We start from the raw sequence: 20,840 nt of genomic DNA, 5'->3' as shown, positions 1-20,840 counted from the left end.
AAAGGCATCATATAGAAGCACCCATCTGTCCTAGTGAAATGGAGAATGCATGTCAAGAGGCTAGAGAAAGAGCCTCTTTCACATGAAAAAAGCCCAAATAAAAGGAGAGAATGAAGAAGAGAAAATAGTAATGCTGTTACAACAGCTTTGGAGACATGCACAAAGATGATCCTCGAGAAACATCAGGGACAAATAACTGTTAATGTGTGGCAGAGGAACTATAATGAAGATATATGATCACACACCAAAAATACAGACACAAGCTCTTTCTCTTGCTGGGCTATTTTTATGGTGGTAGTTGTTTTTAAATGAAAACAGGGAGAAGAGAATGAGAAGTATGGGGTTTTTTTGATTATTGCTATTGTTGCTGTTTAGTTTAGCTATATTGTTAAAAGAAATTCCGTATCAGGAAGAACACAACCTCAGTGCTTATCACAAATGTGCCTTCAATTTTCTTGTTATTTTCCCTTCGTAGTTGTTCTTAACACAAGGCCCATTCATTAAGGTATGCTAAATCCTGGTCTATGGTGACTCTACTTTAAAAGAGATGGAGAAGATGCTAAGAGTGGAGATTCTCTTAGTTATAAGGGAAGAGTCTGATTAGAATTCTGAGAAAGCAGAGACCTTAATAAAAAGCTCACAAGCCAAACAACACAGAGCACTGAAGCCTGAATCAGCCAAAATACACAGTTCTCTCCCTTCCTTTGTCCTCTTCCTTTGTGGATCCCTGTGTCTCTAGGATATTTTCTGTCTTCAGTCATTTAAAAAGCACATCCAGCTATTTTGTAAAATATCTCAAATTTCCAACTTGGAAGAAGATAGCAACTTTCTCAGAGAAACTAACCCTATGTATTCACAAAACTTGCACTTATTTTTGGAATAGGGAAGTGGAGAGATAATTACCAACATAGGAAAGGAATAATAATAATATTAGTAATAATTACATTAATACCAATACTTTGGATTCTAGAGTATGTTTTATCACAAAATTTCACTTGTATTAAGGGAGACTTCAGGACAAGTTGATCATTAAGCCAAAATCAGACTCTCCAAAAAGTTGTAAATGCTCTCAGAACAAGCTTTAGTAACAAACAAATGCTGGGACTGTGGCATAAAATCATCTCCCTGTCCCTAGGTTCTAAAAGTTAACTATTAAACCATATGCTGTTCATCGTGATTTGGTTTACTCAATTCTAGAAACAAGGACACACTGATCAGACTGCCCTGGGCAGTTGAACACCTAGTGCAGGCTTTGTGAAGACAGTGTTCTTCCCACCAATGCTACCCAAAGGGCTTCTATTATCAGGCTATCAATTCTGTATTGCTGGTGAAGGATGGAAAGTATCTTCTTTTGAAGAACAAGTTCTTTTCTCTCTCTGGTTCTCTCTTCTGGTTCTGGTACACTCAACATTTTATGTGCTCAATCTCCTCCACATCTTCCCCCGCTCCCCACCCCGAACAATTCCCTTTTTTTTCCTACTCTAGTTAGTCTTTTAATTATTTACAGACTTGCTTGTCTGGACATTTCATTTTAGCAGAAGGTGGCTGATTTTTTTCAGCACCTTTTAGTGGAATGCAATTATAGATGCCTAGAGAGGGAACTGGTCTTAATGGTATTTTTAGGTTTCAAATGTGACAGAGATCTTTACCCTTTATTGATTTTTTTCCCTGTGTACTGTCCACTTTATAGCTTGAAATGGCTACAGTGGTGTTTGAAAAACTGGTTGTTCGTCACTGTCCAACCCATTTTTTAAAACAGATTTTGAAAGCCTTGTTTTTACTCTCTGTCTTAAAGAAGGTTTTGTTTGGTTTCGTTTTCTTTGTGGAGTCATGCTGGCAGAGAAAAACAGTCTAGAACGTTGCTTTTAAATGTGGTATGATTGAGATTATAACCATATTGAATCTCCATTCAAAATTTATTAGATTGAGCCATGTGTAGCTAAAAGGAAAGAGAGGTCATAAGTCTTTAAAATTTTTTCACAAATACTAACACCAAGGGATGCAAATGTTTAAATTCATCAAGTACAAAATGATATCCCACTATTGGAAAGATATTTTCTCATGCCCAAAATTCATTTTTGGGGTTTGAGGTGTTGGGACATTTACATGTGGGATATTCCTCCATATTTTTGATAGTGTCTGCGAATGTCTTAGTATCTATGTAATACTACATTTGTAAAAATGATACATTACAGATTAGAAACAGCATGACATGAAGATCATTTTCAATGCAACTAAGAATAAGGAAATTTTTCTATGTTAATCTGGGATTGTTCATTTTACTTATATTTCCAGGACTCTATGCTCCACAGGGAGAATAAAAGTTGAAGAACTCTGGGATAAAGAAAAAGGATGAAAATAGCCAAGGATATTCAGATCTGTTTTTTAAAAAAGCCAAAATTTCTTTGTTTAAAAAAACAGGATTTGGGGCTGAATTTTATGGTGATTTTTGATAAATTCACAACAAAACTTTCTGAATCTTCAAAAAGTGAAAGAGTAAAACATATACTCTAAATTTAGAGTAATAAATAATAGTGTAGACATATATTGAAATTGGCAACAGCCAGAATTTGAGAGAAGGAAATTGAACATTCATTGTGACTGGAGGAAGGGTGAGCATGAGAGATGCAGCCCAAGAAAAGCACTCATGATGTGTAATCCAAAACCCAGCATCATACAATGAAGTTTTTATATTTTTCTTTTCAGGGGAACATTTGAGGAAAGATTGTTCCAGGGTTCTTGTCAATTTTTCTTTTTTCTTTTTCTTTTCTTTTCTTTTTTTAGCTAAAATTTCACCCTAAATTCTAGCGAAATGGTCAAGAGTGCTCTTGGAGGTTTTGACCCAAATGAAGTAAGCGGTTGTAACAAAGTTATAAACTAAGCCAATCTACACTAACCCCCAAGTCTTGCTTAAAGCAAGGCATTGGGATTTGGACTCCAAACTGGCAAACTCAATGGTCCAGCTGCATAAAGGCAAATTGGAAAACCACATCTGAGTTCTACTCTGAAAAATAAAGCTTCTTGATCTTGGTAGGAGGGTATTCCTACCACTGCTTTACTGTATATGCAAATTGTAGCTAAATTACACATTCCATTTTTGGTAACCTTGAGGAAAAGACAATGTGCTATTTTGGGGGCATATATTTTCTAAACTGTAAACTGTAAAGCACTATGTAAAAGTACAGTGATTAATTAACATCTCATAAGAGAAACATATGGATTGATGATGAAATGGATTAAAAATGTATTAAGCATTTGCTTTGTAAAAGTACTAAATACTACTACTAATAATACTAATAATCATTCTTCAGAAATTTGATGGGAAAAATCTACAGAATATGTTTGCTGAGAATAATCATCAGTTTTTAATTTTGGGGAAGAAGACTAGGACAAGTCACAGGAGGATTTTGCTGGAAAGTCTGAAACCCCTGATCTATGAACCACCCATTTTAAGCTCCAGTTTCTTCAGAACTAGTAATAACCTGTTTCCTGAAACCAAAGGGAGCAGTAAAAAGAGTTGCCTATACTCATGTGCTTCAGCCTCCTGGAGATCTATTAAATCTATAACCCAGGACTCATATTTCTATAAAAATGATAACACAGTAAAAGTAAAATCTCATCATCGCTTTGTTTGCTTTGATGAAATTGGCTATGCCCCCAATTAAATTATACTACAAACTTCTTTCCTACTACCAATAATGTAAATATATAACCAGGCACAAGAATGTGGTAATGGATAAAGGATGAGTTTTAGAGTCTTAGAACCTTGGGTTTGTATCGTATTTCCACCCTTAACAAGTCATTTAACCTCTGGAGGTTAAAGTTTTTCCATCTATTAAGTGAAGATAACGGTACCTATCTCACAGGCTTGTTTTAAGAATTAAATGTAAAACTCTTGGTGCAGAGAGGTCATTCAATAAATGGCAGCCAAATCACTGCCTGCAGTAAAATCAAGATAAAACATATTTTGTCAGGACTGTTGCACTGTGAGGTAGGTCTGGTATCCAAGCTACAAAATCCATTAAACCAAAATAATTTGGTCATTTTAGCAATGCATTTTAGAGATATTTTTAAATGACATTTTCCCAAAGTCAAGCTAGCTTATGGTTATATGGAATTTCTGTATTTAAAAGGGAGCTTTATTCAGTTTATAAAATAATGTTTCTACTCTTGTTCCCCAAATCAAGGATTATAAAAACCTTCCACCAAAGAGGATAAGAGTGACATTTAGAAAACCAAGTTTTTAAAAACTATAATAGGAAATGAATGTAAATTGTCAAGAGGACAGGAAGTACCCCAAGTCAAAGCAACACGGAGAAGAAATATGTCCTGCAGAAGAGGAGGGATGGAATGACACTTAAACACGAGAGAAACGGAGGAGTGAAGTGCAACACCAAGCCTTAGAAGCTGCAGGTTAAGAAGTGTTTGAAACTCTGACTCTAAGATGAGAGGTAAATTCAAGAATACATATCTGTGAGAAGAAATGCAGTGAGAGCAAAATTCCTAGGAACCAGGAAGCATTTAGGAATAAAATCTTTAAGTGGGATGCTCCAAGGTGGTGCTAGCTTCAGAAAATACAAATATTGATGGGTTAAATCAAGACTGAGAAAAATATAAAGCCAAATATGGGCAGCTCTGAGAGAAAAAATATAGGCAGCTTGGGACTCAACTGTCATCACAATTCATTTGTGTTTCGCATCCCACTGTTTGTGACATTAACAGAATTTCGAATTTAGCAATGAACTATTTTTGAATTGTGAATCTCTGCAGCCATTTTCCATATGTAGCTACCACTGAAACTAGCAATAATAGCCCTTTGATCTTTAAAAAACTTCCAATTAATACTATTCAAATCAGGGCTCACCTAAGAATTTCTCAAGTTAATTCACTTTCTTTATCATTTGAAGTGGAGTGTTATCCCTGCTGTTTATTTGCATAAAGTCCAAATTATTTGACTATTTTAGTAACAAATCCTTTGGTGGCTTTTGCTTTTATTGTCATTTTTCAAAAGATAAAGTTTTAGATTGTTGAATTCTATTTTCATTTAACTAAAATAAGACAGATCTTTTTATAAAGGCATTGAAAGGGGTAAAATTTACATGCATCGTTCCTATGGTGTGTCAAACATTAAGCAAGGTAATTTCAAATATTAGCATTTATTTAGTATTGGTATGCATATATTAATTCACATGAACCATATATATTTATATATATTCTATATATAATGAGCTTATATTCATATACACAGGGCTTTTCTGTCTTATTGTTATTATTGCCGTTGTTAACGGATATCATTTATTGAGTACCTATTACATTCCAAGAACTCTTCATGGCACTATGCACATATACCATGTAATGAAGCCATTTCTGCTCCATTTTCCCTTTGAGGACTTAGACATAAGAAATAATGAGTGCATGATAATATATTTTGTAAATGGTAGAGGTGATAACCAAATACATGGCTGTGCAACCACAAAGTCGACATTCTTTTCACAATATAGTTCAGCCTTTCGTGCTGAGGCAAGCCTACTGTTTTAAAAGTTAACAAAATGTGTTGTTAAGATTCCATACAACCGTTTTTCTTAATATACTGTTATTCCATTGTGCCATCATTCTCTTAAAATTATTCAAACTTCTACAGAACATCTACACTGATGTTCACATGCTTTTCCTCATAAAACGTAAATCAATTCAAAAAGACTAATTAAGCACCTACTATGTGGCACCACTAACCTTGATATCTTTGTTCACTGTTGTGTTAAGATACAAATCTTGACGACGTACAATCCTTTCTTTCCTGAAGATGCCTTTTTGGGTAAAATTATATTTCTAATCTCCTTTAGTCACTGATAATATAAAAAATAGCACTATGCGAAAAACATTAGGGCTTTGGATTTGAAAGTTCCTTTTAATAAAACAAACCTAGTTAGCCACAAATTGTTGAAACAAAATCTGTAACATGAAGGGCATTTAAGGCAGATTTAAACAGCATTTCTACCTAGAAACAGAAAATTAGTCTGCATAATGTCATTTATCTACTGAGCTAGATTATATTATAATTTTCAGCTATAAACCCAGATTCTTCATGTGTGTGGCAAAGATATCTCTGGCCCACCCTTAGTAGGAAGTGTGTTTTGACTTGTTTTGTCAGTAGTGACATAGTGACAATGGAGTTGCACTGGACAAAATATGTTTTCGGCAAGTTTCCTTGGTAATGAAAATGTGTATAATAATAATAATAATAATCAGCATCAGCATCATAATAATGATAGCACTTGATACTACACTATGTGCCAAGTACTGTGATTAGCACTTTACATGCATTATCTTACTTATTGCTCAAAATATCTCATGTGGTGTGTACTGTTAATAATCCAGTTTAACAGATAAGGACACTGAGACATGGAGAGGCCAAATAACTTGCCTAGGATCACACAGATAGAGAAGAAGTAGAGCCAATGAGTCCAACTCTCAGACCTACACGAAGTGGGGATGACAGCAGGTGTTATGATGTCTGTTCAAGAGAATACTGCATATGTGCTATTCTGTCTGCATCAACTAGAGCTGGGACTCAGCTGCTTTGTGGGCCCAAATCTGAGGACAGCTAACAGGAGTTAAAATTTCAGTTGCTTCTATTCATATTGCCTGCTAATTAAAATGTTCCCTTCTGAGAAGACAGTGGCTGGCTGGCATGACCCTAGAACATAATACATGCTCAAAAAAGTATATTATGAATGTTAACAATGGTTTCTCAAGTACTGAATGAACCAGTGATTTCCACTCCCCACCGCCCCCTTAAAAAAAATAGGTTGTCCTACTGTCTAAAATATTTTCACCGTGAGCACATATTACTTAGGTGAGCAGGTGAAAAAATTGGAACTTTCTTTTTGTTTTGCTTTAATCTTAGGTTGTTAGTCTCAGTTAAAAATGTGACCCCTCTGGGAAAATTTTCCTGTTGCCTATGCTCAGATCTAATCTAGGGTAGTACTCCTTACTCTGTCCTTCACAGAACCTTATCAAAGCCACATACTATTGTTCATTGTTTGTCTTCTCTACTTTATCCCTGGAAGATTGACCCTATAACGTATCTACCTCTTGCACCTCTGGGTATCCTGAACTCATTAAAAAACCAAAAACACAAAACCCAGAAAACACACACACACACACACACACACATACACATACACATACACATACACGAACAAGCTAAAAGATGAAAAAGAATGATCTTGGCGTTGATTGTGCACACAGTTTGGTCCTTGCAGGTGGCTTATTTTCCCCCTTATGTTATGTGCAGGTCCCCATGAGAAAAGAGCTTCCCACAACAGGGAGAGTCCTGAACTGACTGGTCTGTTCCCCAAAGAAATTTATAAATGCATAAGAAATATATATATATTTATACACATACACATGCACACATTCATACATACATCCATATTATGAAATAATATGAATGCATTTGGAAGTCATGGAGAATGCAATAGGCAATGTCTCAAAAATAAAGCATATTATTTTTGTTTATATTACTTCACATTTTATATTTAGTAATTTTATTCCCTTTCTATCCTAATACATTATGTACTCTAATACATATTTCATGTAAGTGAAACTTTATTCACCATTTTACCCCTAGTTCCTAGAGGAAAGCATGGCACTAAACACACAATAAATATATGTTGAAAAGAAGGGAAGGAAAGGGAAAACAGACACAGAAGCTCTCACAATATTTCTCATATTTCTCTGGAAATAATAAAGGGGGCGGGTGTCTCCAGTACTTTTCCAGGAAAACACGAGTCATCAGTGAAGTTGCAAGCTCTCCTCCTGTTCCTCAGACCAGCTACCAAATTCTTTTTTGCCCAAAATGTCTCTTCTAGCCTGTTGATACCCCATTTCTGGCACTGCTGAGACTTTGGAGCAGGGTCTTAGGCAGAAGCAGCGCAAGCCCCTGCCAACTAGGGAGGCTGCTGCTATAGGTTCCAGCATTTCCTATAGGTCAGCTGAGGCCCCAGAGGGGCAGTGGAAAAAGACATGCGAGTCTTCGCAATGTCAGGTGCATTCACTTACACATGTCTTCTCCCCTCAAAAAGGATCCTGGTAACAAATCACTGAATGATGATGAGAGCAATGGAATAGAAGGCCCCCATGATATCTGCCATTCCAGGCCTGGGAGATATAGACTCCTGCTGAGGGGAAGAAGGAAGAATCGACAATGGTTTCTTACATTTTGCAGCTTCAAAATTGTAGCAGGGTCCTATTAAATGAAATTGCTATCAACAAGCGTATACACATACTGATATAATACAATAGAAATCTTTAGTTTTACTCGACAGGAGAGTATGTGGTGATTCATACTTCTCCGAGTATGGAGAAGACAGTATCTTAGTAGTAATAAATTATTCCAGATTGTGAATTTTTTCAGACAATGGTTGGACTTGTCCTTTTTCATCTTTGTATCACCCAGACCCAACATACGACATAGCATATAGTATATCAACATATGGTGGCTAAAATATTAAAGAACATTTTTTGGCAATGGTGAGATATGGCTTGAAGGGTTCAAACAAACACAGAATTCTTTTCTGAGCTCAATCTTCCAGTTTTATGAGCGAGCAATCATCACTTATTATTGTTTTGGTCAGTGTTAATATAATAAGCCCTCACCAACTGCGGTGTGGAAATCTTACCATTTTATGCTCAGACCCTGAAATTTTAAAGCCATGATTTTGAAAGTGTGGTTTTCAAGCTTTAGTGCGCATAACTAACCTGGGTAGCTTCCTAAATTGCAGATCCCCAGACTCCATCCTCAGAGCTTCTAATTCAGTAATTCCAGAATGAGACCCAAGGATCTTCATTTTGACAGGCACCCTAGGTAATTCTGGTACAGGTGGTCCTTGGGCTACTTACTATGGCTTGGGTTACAAAGGCGATGTGAAAAGAAGCCTTTATGCTTCACCTTTTCAATATGGAGAAAAGACTGGCCTATTCAATGCAACTTAACCATCAAAACTACCTGCGAAAAGACCAGGCAGTTTGCTAAGACTTTTGAAAATGAACCAAGGGAGGACATAAGGGCAAGAAACATTAAATTTCAAGCCAGAAAGGATTCTTTTCTAAAACTTGACAAAGACTGACCATGTGCTTAAAGTAAAAGTAGAAGATGAAAGGCAGCAATGGTTCATTAACAATTTTAGGGAGGCAATGTTGATTCAAGAGGTTTATTTGATAAAATATGTTTTAATGGCTATTATAAAAGTGGACGCCTTCTAAATCTTTTATTTACCATTAAACTACACATGTGTGTGTATATATATATTTATATAAAATAATTTTAGAAATGTCCTCCTCAAGTCCCTGCTTTCCAGGATCGTGGTCAGCCAACATTATTGCACTAACTGTAGCCCACCCCAACCCCCCGCCCCGAGGAGCTGCCGCTGCTTCTGCCCCAGCCTCTCAGCCTCTGCAGCCTGTAACTGTTTCAGTGATTGTTGTCTCAGCACTGAGTTCTCTGAAAACTCAGTCTGATATTTTGCAAGAACTTTAGTAATAAATGAGAAAAATTATTTTACTATTCTTATGAATGCTGTAAATTGCATAACCTGTCATGATTTTCTCTTTGACTTAGCTGCATGAAAGTTCAAAGGCAAATATATAGCACTTCACCAAATGTAGTTTGTGTACCGACCTGACTCCATTTTTATATCCTTGCACTTGTTTATTGTTTTAATTTGTGTACCTTTCTTATCTACTTCTAATTTATTTATTCCACCATATTATCTATTTCTTTTTCTTTTTCAGCCATTTTAATTCCCTGTTTGGATCTAGGTGGCAGAAATAAATGAGAAAAACAAAACAACACAAAAAAGTGTGTGTGTGTGTGTGTATTTTATATATCTATCAAACTCACCTAAAGTATAAAATAAGAGTAAGCCTCCTATAATAATGAAAATATTTTGTAGTCTTTGGGTTAATAGATTCATTTGATTACTTGCAGGATTGTAATTTAGGGAGGCATAAAATTAAAATACTACTATGAGAATATCCATATGAAATTGAACACAGGTATTTTCAGCACCAGATCATTAATTCTGATATCCTTCAGTTTGGAAAGCCAACTATAGCTGTGTCAAAATCTGCGTGTGCACTCTTTAGACTGTATAAAAAGAAAAACTCCTAAGCTTAATCAGCCTAACAAAGTGTATAATCCTAAAAATATTTTTTCTTTTAAAAATTGTATATGTATACATGTGATAATATATGTGCATATATTATTTACTTATATGTGTTTTACATACATATGTATGTATATATCTTAGAATCTTAAACCAAACACTTCAGTTCTTTGCCTCCATTATCATTTTCTCTTAATTAAATAATTTTCATTAAGCAACAAACAGTAGTAAGTCATCTCAACAATGAAACCTTATATTTCAGACTGGTTTTAGTCTATTTTCTGCATTTCCTCTGATAATGATCCAGGTAGTCTCAGACTGACTCTAGTAACAACTCAGGTAAGTTAGAGGAACTCTAATTGGACACTAGACATCCTAAAAATGATACTTATCTTAATTTGTCCTTATATAACAACTTTGGGCTGAAATTATTATGTTTGGGACCCAAATAAGATTTTTGTTCTTGTATTAATTTCTGGATTTCATATCCTTTCAGATACCAAAGGAATATAGTACCACACTGGAATAACACCAAGTTACGCTCATTTTTCGCTCCCCCCACCCCAGCACAGACAACCAATAGCTGATTCATACTTGCATTACATCACAATTGGATTACAGAAGCACTCTTTAGTCTGACCTCCACATGTCTCCTGCAACTCATTTGTAGATAGTCCAGAAGCAAGCAGCTGGATTTCATTTTTGTTCCAGCGGTCACCATTTTATAATGTTTCTCCAATTCACTGTGAGTTTCACTATTGAAAAGTCAATCCAAAACTCCAAAAGGCATTTAAGTGTAGTGAGTTAAATAAGAAAGAAAATATTACCATTAACTTGCTATAGATTCATGTCACTCAATTACACTTTACCATTCACTCCCCATACATCAAAAGGTGTAATGATACAGTTCTCCCACAGAAGACTAATGAAATACTTAGCAAAAGTAAGTGCTTACAAAACACGTTTTAAAAGAAAAGTGTTGTATTTTTTTTTCAAATCTTGCATAGAACTCTAGTTCAATTTTTGAGCCTTTCCAAGTCCTCATAATTCTGTGGTATTCATAATAAAGCAGGCAGATGGTTTAGTCTCTGAACATATGCTTTAAATGCCCCCTTTGCTATTTCAAAATAATGGACCAAATTGTGCCCTCAAATAGTCATAAGAAACTTTAAGAACGCTGCCTCTTGAAATTTGAGGGCAGAATGTTATCCAGTGGGAATTAAACCTTTAAAAAATATATTTTCTAAATTTTCTTCTGAGCTCTGTTCAACATATTAAGAAAAACTATTTTTTAATAAAATAGGATATAGAAAGGAAAAATCCTAACCAGCACAATATTGCCAGGTTCAAGGAGTAGATTAGAAGGTGAAATATGTTTTATATATTTATATTTTAAAATTCTGACTCTCTAAAACCTTACGAGAGTCATCTGATTTAATTTTTGAGTGATTGCCAGACTTTCCATTTTTATTATTATTCCTATTATTATTCCTATCATGTAGATGTTTTATTGTTAAAGCACTTTGCAATTATTAATTAGTTAATTTAGTTTAAATTATATTTATGCCTTTGTTTTACATCCATGTTATTCATAGTTATTACAATCCTAAAATGCTATTTCACCAGCCAATTATTCTCATTTCGAAAACAGTTTGTTGTCGATGAAAGCACATTTTTCAGGTTTTCACAGAATATGAAATTCATCCTCAGTGGATGTTAGTATTTTGATAATGTTGTTCATGTAACTTATCTATATTTAGGAGAATATCTCTGTTTCTTAATGTCTACATTTTATACATAGAATGAGAGCCTTCATTTCTACACTTATTTTTTATGTATTTAAATTTGGTTATAAAAAAGTCTCTAAACTAGTCTCACTTATCTTAAAATGTCCACAAAACTCAGTAGTCTGACCAACACTTCAGACAAAAAGACCACACAATTGACAACAAGGACACTTTGCTTTTTACAGAAGCCTGAAGTTTAAGTAACTATTCAAGAATTGTTATGTCCCTTTAGAAATTCTGAACAAGGACTAGCTTGGTGCTAATGTAAAACAGAGTTTACTCCAAAAAATAAACGCAATAGTTGTACCCAAATGTGTTTGTGATACTGTTAAGATAGGTTATAATTAACAATATTGAGAATAACTGAAGAGCCTTAAATCAAGCGATAATTTTATACATATATCCACAAATATCTGAGCAAAGTTTATAACTACTGTTGGGGCAAAACATTAACATACTCTTCTGCTGATAAAAATCACAAAGTAACTGAGAAATCCTCCCTCCTTCTCATTTCTCTAACTTTCACAATAAATGCAGCACCGAAACTAAACTCTTAGTCAATGTAGAAATACGCCGAGCAGTATTCCAATAAACAACAAATTGATTTTAAAAAACCCCACCAGATTAATAATATCCCCAATCTTTCCCTTGCTTCCCCTTGTTCTTTCACTTTCCATGCACACACAATCACACTTACCTGCACAAGCCTGAAACATCAGTCTATGTAATTTTTTTGAAATGTACTCTGTACCGATGCATTTTTCTGTGTTTCTTTCTAACCCTCGGGAATGCTAAGAATTTAGGAAGACAGCCACAGCTTAAGAGAGCAATTATTTGCCAGTAAATACTCAATTTGCTTGTCCTGTGATTTTTCTTCTAACTTGCACATTCAATAATCCGTCCCTGACTGCGTCACCAGCACAAAAAGTCTTTTCTCCAAAGGAGAACACTTTCGCCAATCAACCTTCAGCCATGCCAGGGCACAGCTCGTCGGGGTGATTTGCTAGCTTTAATTAATAATTCCTCACGCTGGCCATTTTAACAAATAACACAGTGAGACTGGGACGCTAGATGGCTATGATTCAGGCCGATAAAACTACAGTGGAAAAGAGGTGGGGAGGGGTGTGTGGGGGGAATTCAGACGCCGTTTATAAACACCTCTAATCATACTCTTTCAGTTTACAATATAGAGGACATCTCAGCTGAATTACCATGTTATGTCCACCAATTTGTATTCAGATGGGAGCCATATGTTCCTTCACTTTATCTGCTAAGGCCTCCTCGGTGCCAACACAGTCATCAGGCAGACAACATTTACAAAAGAGGTCTCTAGCCTCCAGATTGCAAAAGTTTACTGCAGGGTGAAGTTGAGAAATCAGACATATACGGCACTTCTCAGTGAGCCTGTGTAACAGTCTAGAAACACAGAGGTAAGAATTATGAGTGTCAGATTTACTCTTACCCTGCCGTCTGATACTGGGCATTTCATTTCGTCTTTAAAAAAAAATCTTATACCTCACCCTCAAAACAGTTAACAATAATGCTGATTTGTTTATTCCACAAACATTTATTGAATCCCAACTATACGCCAAACACCATATTAAATGCTGAGAACTTTTTGAAAGTAAGACTTTTCCAGTTAATTGCCACAATCCATGTATTTATTATGTAACAAACAGATAATGTGCTTGAACAAAGCCACCAAACAGGTAGCTTGTGAGTAAAAATAAGGATTCATAACACTGTCTGTATGGTTCAGCCAAGCAATCAGTACTTGACAGTCCACTTGAGTCCACATGCAAAAGTGATGTTCAAAATAAAAACAAAGAATAAAAATAGATTAAAAATAAGTTTTTTCAAAGATTAGAAAATTTCCCTTAAAGCGACTTGGGTACTTAGAGGTATATCAGTCTGTTCATAGGCAGTTTTAAAAGGTTCACAAGCACTTGAAGAACATGCAAAGATATAGGAAATTTTACTCATGACCTTCTCCAGTGTGTTTATGTCTGTGACTGCAAGTTCATTAATTTATTGGAGATTTATTTATTGAGCACTTACTCTGTCCTAGGAACTGAATAATACTGAGTATCCAGAGATAAATAAAGCATAACCCTTGTCTTCAAGAAGCTCACAGTTTAGCCACCAGACTCTGAAAGGGAAAATCTAACCAGAATACTGTAATACAATACAGCAAGAGCAATGCCACAAATATAAAAGTACGAGGCAGGGCTTGTAGAAGTGATTCATGGACTGTTTCTAAATGTAGAATAGAAATTTCACTGGTAGGAAGGACATTATAGGGAGAGACAAACCTTTGAACCCTTTCTAAAACTTCTGCTAGAATTAGACTGTCAGTTAGAAACGATGTTATTTAAAGCATTATAATTTCAGACACACAGTAATAATAAATATTTCAGGATTTGAAAATGAATTTCTTATGGGAAAAAGTCTCCCCCAAAGTTTAATATCTTGACATCATCAGAAAAATAAGCAGTTTCTCCAGAACTGGTACAAACAGTGACAATATATATGCCATTCTTACTTTCAGTCTATTTCGGTTGTCTTAGGCAAATAGGAAGCATTCATAACACTCACTGACTTTTTGCTTTTTCCAGCCCATGTATCTTATTTTACTATGGACATACTTGTACAGCTTCTATTTTCATTGTACCATAAGATAAATCATAACTGCATGACCATTAAAGGAAGGGAAAAACCTATATCCATTTAGCGGTCACAAGTATAACTAGCCAGACAGTACAGGCTGCACAGTACTAAGGGCGAAAATATTGAGGAAAAGAAATGATAACCCAATTCCCCAAAAAAGGCTGTTTTAGAGTTAGTAAACGCTCCTGCAAATTGCATAGAGTTCTTAATGACACTGAACATTCTGTTTTATATTAAACTCAACAGTGAGGCAGCCACCAGAATACAACATTTACCATAAATCAGTTAACAACTAGCCAATTTGAAGCACTGATACAATTTATTAATTTATTCAAAACATATGTATTGAGTTCCTGATATGTACCAACTGCTTATCAGTTTCTGTTTGATTTTTATTTCTGTGATGCTCCTATATAATAAGTTTACAGTTTATTGAGTGCTTACCATATGCTAGGAACCGATCTAAGAACTTTACATATATTATCTCATTTAATCCTCACAATGATATTATGAGGTAGATACTATTACCATTTTAATTTAACAGAAACTCACAATCACAAATGGTGAATACGAATATGTACTGTGTGGATTCATTCTAAATAATGAGACCAGAGCCACTAATACTCACCAAAATCAATTTCATTACTTTATAGGTACCTAGTCACACATAATGTTTATGTTATTATTTTTAATTTAGCAAAATTAAGGTTTTGAGGTTGATTGGAGAATTAAGTGAAAATCCTATATCGAATGAGAGGCATGTCTCACAAAATAAGACTGGAAAATAGCGTTTATGTTATCAACAGGCTAGTTGGCTGTCCTGGGAGACAAACTGGCAATTAGCTTGAGCTGGGCGTGTTTTAGATGATAAAAACCAGCACCACAGAACTACATGTTATGGTAGCCCCGTTCTCCCTTATGAAAACTGCATAGACTCTTAGAAGGTATCAGAATCCTCTACATCTTTAGAAACAGAAGGAGACAGTGGTTTAAAAAGTGAGCAAGACTTTGAGTTAGAAAGGCTTAGGTTTGAATTCTAGCTTGGCCACTTACTAGCTGTATGTCCTCTGCCAATTAATCAGGTTCTCTGAGGCTCAGTCCTCTTATCTCTAAAACGGTTTGTTGTGAAAATTAAAGGAGATAATATACCTTGGAGACACAGCATAGAAATTAGCCCAGAATAGGTGCACAATATATGGCATTTGAAGCATTCAGAGTTAAAGCTTATCATATACAACTAAAATTTACTGTCTCTGGACCAAATGACACATGTATTTTCTAAGTCTGTTTAGACAATAAATTTGAATAAGCCTTAGCTAAGGCAACTTGGACTTGGTAGTCTGGTAGAATTTCCTTTGACAATGTTAATGATATACCCCAAACAGCTGTGTTTAAGAAAACAGAGCTAACCCACAAAGTAGAGATAGATGACACTAGAATTTACCAGTTAATAATGGGAAAAAAAAATCTTATTTTCCAAGTGATTAATACAATGTTACATTTTATTTAGAGGAGTTGGAAAAGCTTATTTGGAACTCACTGGGGAAGCCCACTCAGTACAGTCCCAGGCTCTCCCTGGATAACCTGATGCTGCTAACTTTGCTAACTACCAACTAACCATCAGCATCTCCAAGAATAGGCACGCAGATGCCCTCTCCACATACTTTCTTCTTTCTTGACCTTGATTTAGTCCAGTTATCTCCAGTTCTTGATCTGAAGCATGGAGTAAATATTAGTGGAACACACATTTACTGAAAGCTGGTTGTAGGTGAAATGGGGTATTTCTTCATGGAGGGGCCGTTGGAGGGGTTTCATGAAGGCTCTTATCATTTACTTGAATACGTATGTAAGGTTTTTCCTTGGAGGATTCCTTTGGGATTAGGGACTGACTAGACCCTCCATTTTTGGTTCTTATTCTATGGCCTCTGGCTGAGATCAGCAGATGGGGAAATACAGATCAATTAATGAGCACAGGGACTGTCTGAGCCACAGCAGCCTGAATGGGAGCTCCTGGGCAGCTGGAGCTTTCTAGAATCTGCTAATTTCTCTGCTGGAAATCCTAATTGGCAGAAAGTAGAGTACGGAAGACTACTTCATGTACTCTTTCCCTGAATGCCTGGATTGGTGACAATGACTTAGTAAAATTTTGGCCAGGTTGGGTCTCTCCTTCCTTATTAACTGCCTGATTCTCCAGACTTATACAGGGAAATTTAATCTTCTAGTTAAAAATGATGACTAGCAGGAAGTATTACAGAAATATTTCAAAGCAAATGCTATTTTTAAAAACATTTTCCCAAATAAATTCTATATACTTTAGTTTCCAAACGTGCATTTTTATATACGTATATAAATACTTTAACAAAGGGATAACTAGATAGTGAAGGAGGGGAAAGGTGATTTAATTTCAGTTTCAAATTTAGAATTCTGCCTAACAAGAATTTTAGAAATATTCAGAAATTTTTAAGTGGTGATTAATATATTTGGCTATACTAGGTTGAGATTAAAAACCTTATATTTCTCAACAGGTCTTTGTCCTTAGAGGCATTGCTTTCTCAGTGAAGGTCTCCAACCTTTACAAATGTGAAAAGGAGAAAAACATTTCTTGTCAGAAAATTAGTTATGGCTAGTTCACAGAGTGAAGTAGTCCAAGATCTTATCAGCTTTCCTGTGACCTCGCTATGTGACTGCTACAAGTCATTTCATATTCCTTTCTGTCTCAGTTTTCTGTCTCCTTGTCTACAATACCTAAATGATACTATCAAGATAATGTGGGGAAAATATTTAATCATTTCACAGAGCTTATGCTAAAGTCCTAAATCTCAGAGTATCCAAATGATACAACCAGAATCAAATGGGTAGAATGACACTAACGCACTGGATAATCTTAAATAATAAAGTTAGCACCTCACTTTCTCACTTTTTTTAGCTATAAAATGGGCATAGTCATGTTTACATTTTTTTTTTAATCAGGTAGTGTACTGGAATGGAGAGACTATTGCATAATCCATTAAAACTTTTCAACAAAATTCCATATAATATAAAAAAAATGACCAATATAATCAAGCCACCAGTTGATTTTCAAATATATTAGATGAATTGATTTTAAAATATCAAGGCATAAGATGAAGTCAATGTTTCTAAGCATATTTAGATATTTATGAAGGAAGACTATTTCTAAAATGGGGAGCAATACTGTCTTATATATTTGTGTGGCTGGCTGCATTTTATGGTGGATCCAAGACCCCAGTAATGAGAAAGGTGAATCGAGGAAAGTGATTTTTAGCAGACTGTTGAATGATATATAAAATAAAATGTATTCACTAATGGGTTGGCAGAAATGTTATACATGTGCTTTTAGAACCAGAACTGTTTAGCCTTTCATACTTGGCAGAGCTGTGTTCCTAAAGTGTCCCCTCACAACCTCTTCCCATCTCTCATTGTTTTGGTCCTATAGTGTCAGGTGGGAGTAATGACAAAAGGGAAGGGCAAAACAAACAGAGGCAGTCACTGTGGCAGGAGCCACTCCAAAGATCAAAGAGCCGATTTGGTGATGGCTGCCAAAATTGAAACCACAGTGGGTGTCTCATCACCATGATGCCCTGAGAATCACATGGACCATTCCTGGTAGGTTGGCACTTGGGGATTCAGGCCCCTCATCCTGCTTGGGAGGACTACCTGCTAAGAACTGAATGTGCACATTTCCTTACCCACTCACAGCATCTGATTTCAACACAATTCTGCACTACCATTATGTCTGTTGAATGATCTCACTGTGATAGACACTATACAAATCACACAAAAGCATAATTTGGTCCGATCAGATATCATACCTTACAAGAGTCTACACATAACTCTGATTATCCAATTCTAGTGGGCAAAATCTTGAGCATCTAGTAGACAAGATAGTTCAATTTCTAATATTTTAATCAGATACCTCACTCTAATTTACATACCTGTCATGTTAACACACTATTACCTCTATTACTCAGCCTTATCATATTCACTTATAAGTCTATCTTGATTTAACATGGTCAAGAGCCCAGAAAAGAGAAAAAAGAACCCTTAAGGAACTAAAAAGATGCTATAAAGCACACATGATTGCCCAAACTTATCTTTATTCATCAGTGAGACTTTATCTTGGAACTGGTATATTCTTCCTTAAAACACAGTAGCATCAGTTAATTGGGCTCACCATTCATGTTAGATGGAAAGACAGTTGCAGAAGAAAGCACAATGGTAACTGTAAGAAATTACCACTCTGTATCTCAGAATGAAAAGGAAACAGAGGAGGCGGGGGAAGGATAAAGTATCCAAGGCTGAGAATTATGTAGAGCTTATGAACATGTCTATAACTGAGTCCCATAGAAATCAATGTGGTAGAGCCTTACACAAAAAAAGATATTCATAATTGTTGTGAGTTGAATTGTGTCCCCTCAAAATTCATATGTTGAAGCTCTAATCCCCCAGTACCTCAGAATGTGACCTTATTTGGAAATAGGGTCATTGCAGATATAATTAGTTAAGATGAGGTTATACTGGAGTAGAATGGACCCCGATCCAATATGACTGGTGGTCTTATAAAAACGGGGAATTTGGACACAGACATGCACACAGGGAGAACGCTACCTGAAGATAACGGCAAAGATCAGAGAGATACTTCCACAAGCCAAAGAACCCCAAAGATTGCTAGCAAACAATCAGAAGTTAGGCAAGAGACATGGAACTGATTTTTCTCACAACCATCAGAAGAAACCAACCCTGCTTATACTTTGATCTAAGTCTTCCAGCTGCCAGAACTCTGACACAATATATTTATATTGTTTAAGGCATCCAGTTTGTGGCATTTTGCTACAGCAGCCTAGGAAACTCATACAACAATGATGATCAGAGGATCATTATATAAAGATTAAATTATGTTCATAATACCTTGCTTAAGAAGGTTGAAAAACATAAGATTCACTGCAGGAAAGGTGTCATTGATATGCTTTAAGTAAATAAACCATTCGATATTTGAGTGGCATCTAGATGATTAACATACATGAAACAAACAGCTTTCAATTTTTGCCTATGCAATGAGATGGTGCCTCTTTACCAAAAAGATAAAGTGATACGCACTCTATAGAAGACACCGAAGAGGCCTCAACCTCTAAGAAAAGCATTTTGACTAACAAGGCAAATAAATATGAACTTATTTTTACTTATTTGTTTAAGATACATACATAGACTAATGAGGTTAGAATGGTTACCAAGAGAAATTATTGGTAGAGAAGAGGCTGCCTACTTAGAAGTATTAAGAAATGAGATTTGAGTTTAGGTCAAAACTGAGAGACGTTCATCCAGATGAGAAGTTACAGACAATTCTAAGCATCAGGAATACAGGAGGAAAGTAAGAAGACTAAGGCAAAGCAAGAGTATGAAGGAAGGGGTAAAACAGCAGTGGAGAAAAAAGTGAGAGAAAGTAGCTGGTATTGAGAGTAAAAAAAAATCTGTACTAGGCACAGACAATGACAAAAAGTCTTGTAGATGGCAAGGAGGACAAGAGAGGGTAGTATTCCTGTGTTCTAAACAAGAAGAGAGTAAAAAGCATCTAGTGTAAGAACTACGCTCTCTTTAAAACTAGTGCTCTGAGTGCTTTTGTGTGAAAAAGAAAACATGTACCTTGATTTTTCTTTAAAAAGATTCAATAGTGAAATGGAAAATCTTTTTTTCTTTAAGTATAAGCTAAGCAGTTATGGCAGGTAGGTCAAGGAAGAAATACTTCATGGAACAGGAAGCCATAACTTTATACAATATGTTCTCTGGAGAAGTTACAAAAAAAAGAAGAGAAAAGAAAAAGAAAGAAAAGAAGAGAAAAAGAAAAGAAAAGAAGAAAGAAGGAAAGAAAGAAAAAGGACAAAATAGTCCCATAAGGTTTGTTTGTTTTATTAAGTAGCTTTAAAATACGACCTCTCCTAATTGTTCTTAGCATTTTATTCAGACAGTTATCAACTTAATCTGGGGAAAGAAGAATCAACTTGGCTTTTTGACAGCCAAGTCAATCCAACTGGAAAATTCAAATCCTACAAGAACAGGGCATAGGGAAAATTCTGCATAGCAACATTTTCAACTGCCAACAGAAATCCATAATAACAGAATCATCTTTTTTCTTTGTTTCTCAAACTCATTTTCTCTAAAAAATATTAATGATGGTATGATGATATTCTTGGATTAAATGAAA

At 35.5% G+C, this 20,840-nt stretch overlaps 1 protein-coding gene across 18 annotated transcripts in view; it reads right to left on the bottom strand.

Annotated features, from left to right (window-relative positions):
• ZBTB20 (zinc finger and BTB domain containing 20) overlaps positions 1–20,840 on the bottom strand; it is a 758,440-nt gene that overhangs the window by 394,419 nt on the left and 343,181 nt on the right. For 2 of the 18 annotated variants that reach the window (XM_031451988.2, XM_031452675.2), the window contains exon 1: positions 12,654–13,604. The exons of the other annotated variants lie outside the window; for them this stretch is intronic. The gene's annotated coding sequence lies outside the window, so the exon portion shown is untranslated. Of the gene's footprint in view, positions 1–12,653; positions 13,605–20,840 lie in introns of those variants that run through there. 18 annotated transcript variants of the gene reach the window in all.

Source organism: Camelus dromedarius, chromosome 2 (genome assembly GCF_036321535.1).
Source record: "Camelus dromedarius isolate mCamDro1 chromosome 2, mCamDro1.pat, whole genome shotgun sequence".
Taxonomy (NCBI): Eukaryota; Metazoa; Chordata; class Mammalia; order Artiodactyla; family Camelidae; genus Camelus; species Camelus dromedarius.
This window is presented reverse-complemented; position numbering and strand designations above follow the sequence as displayed.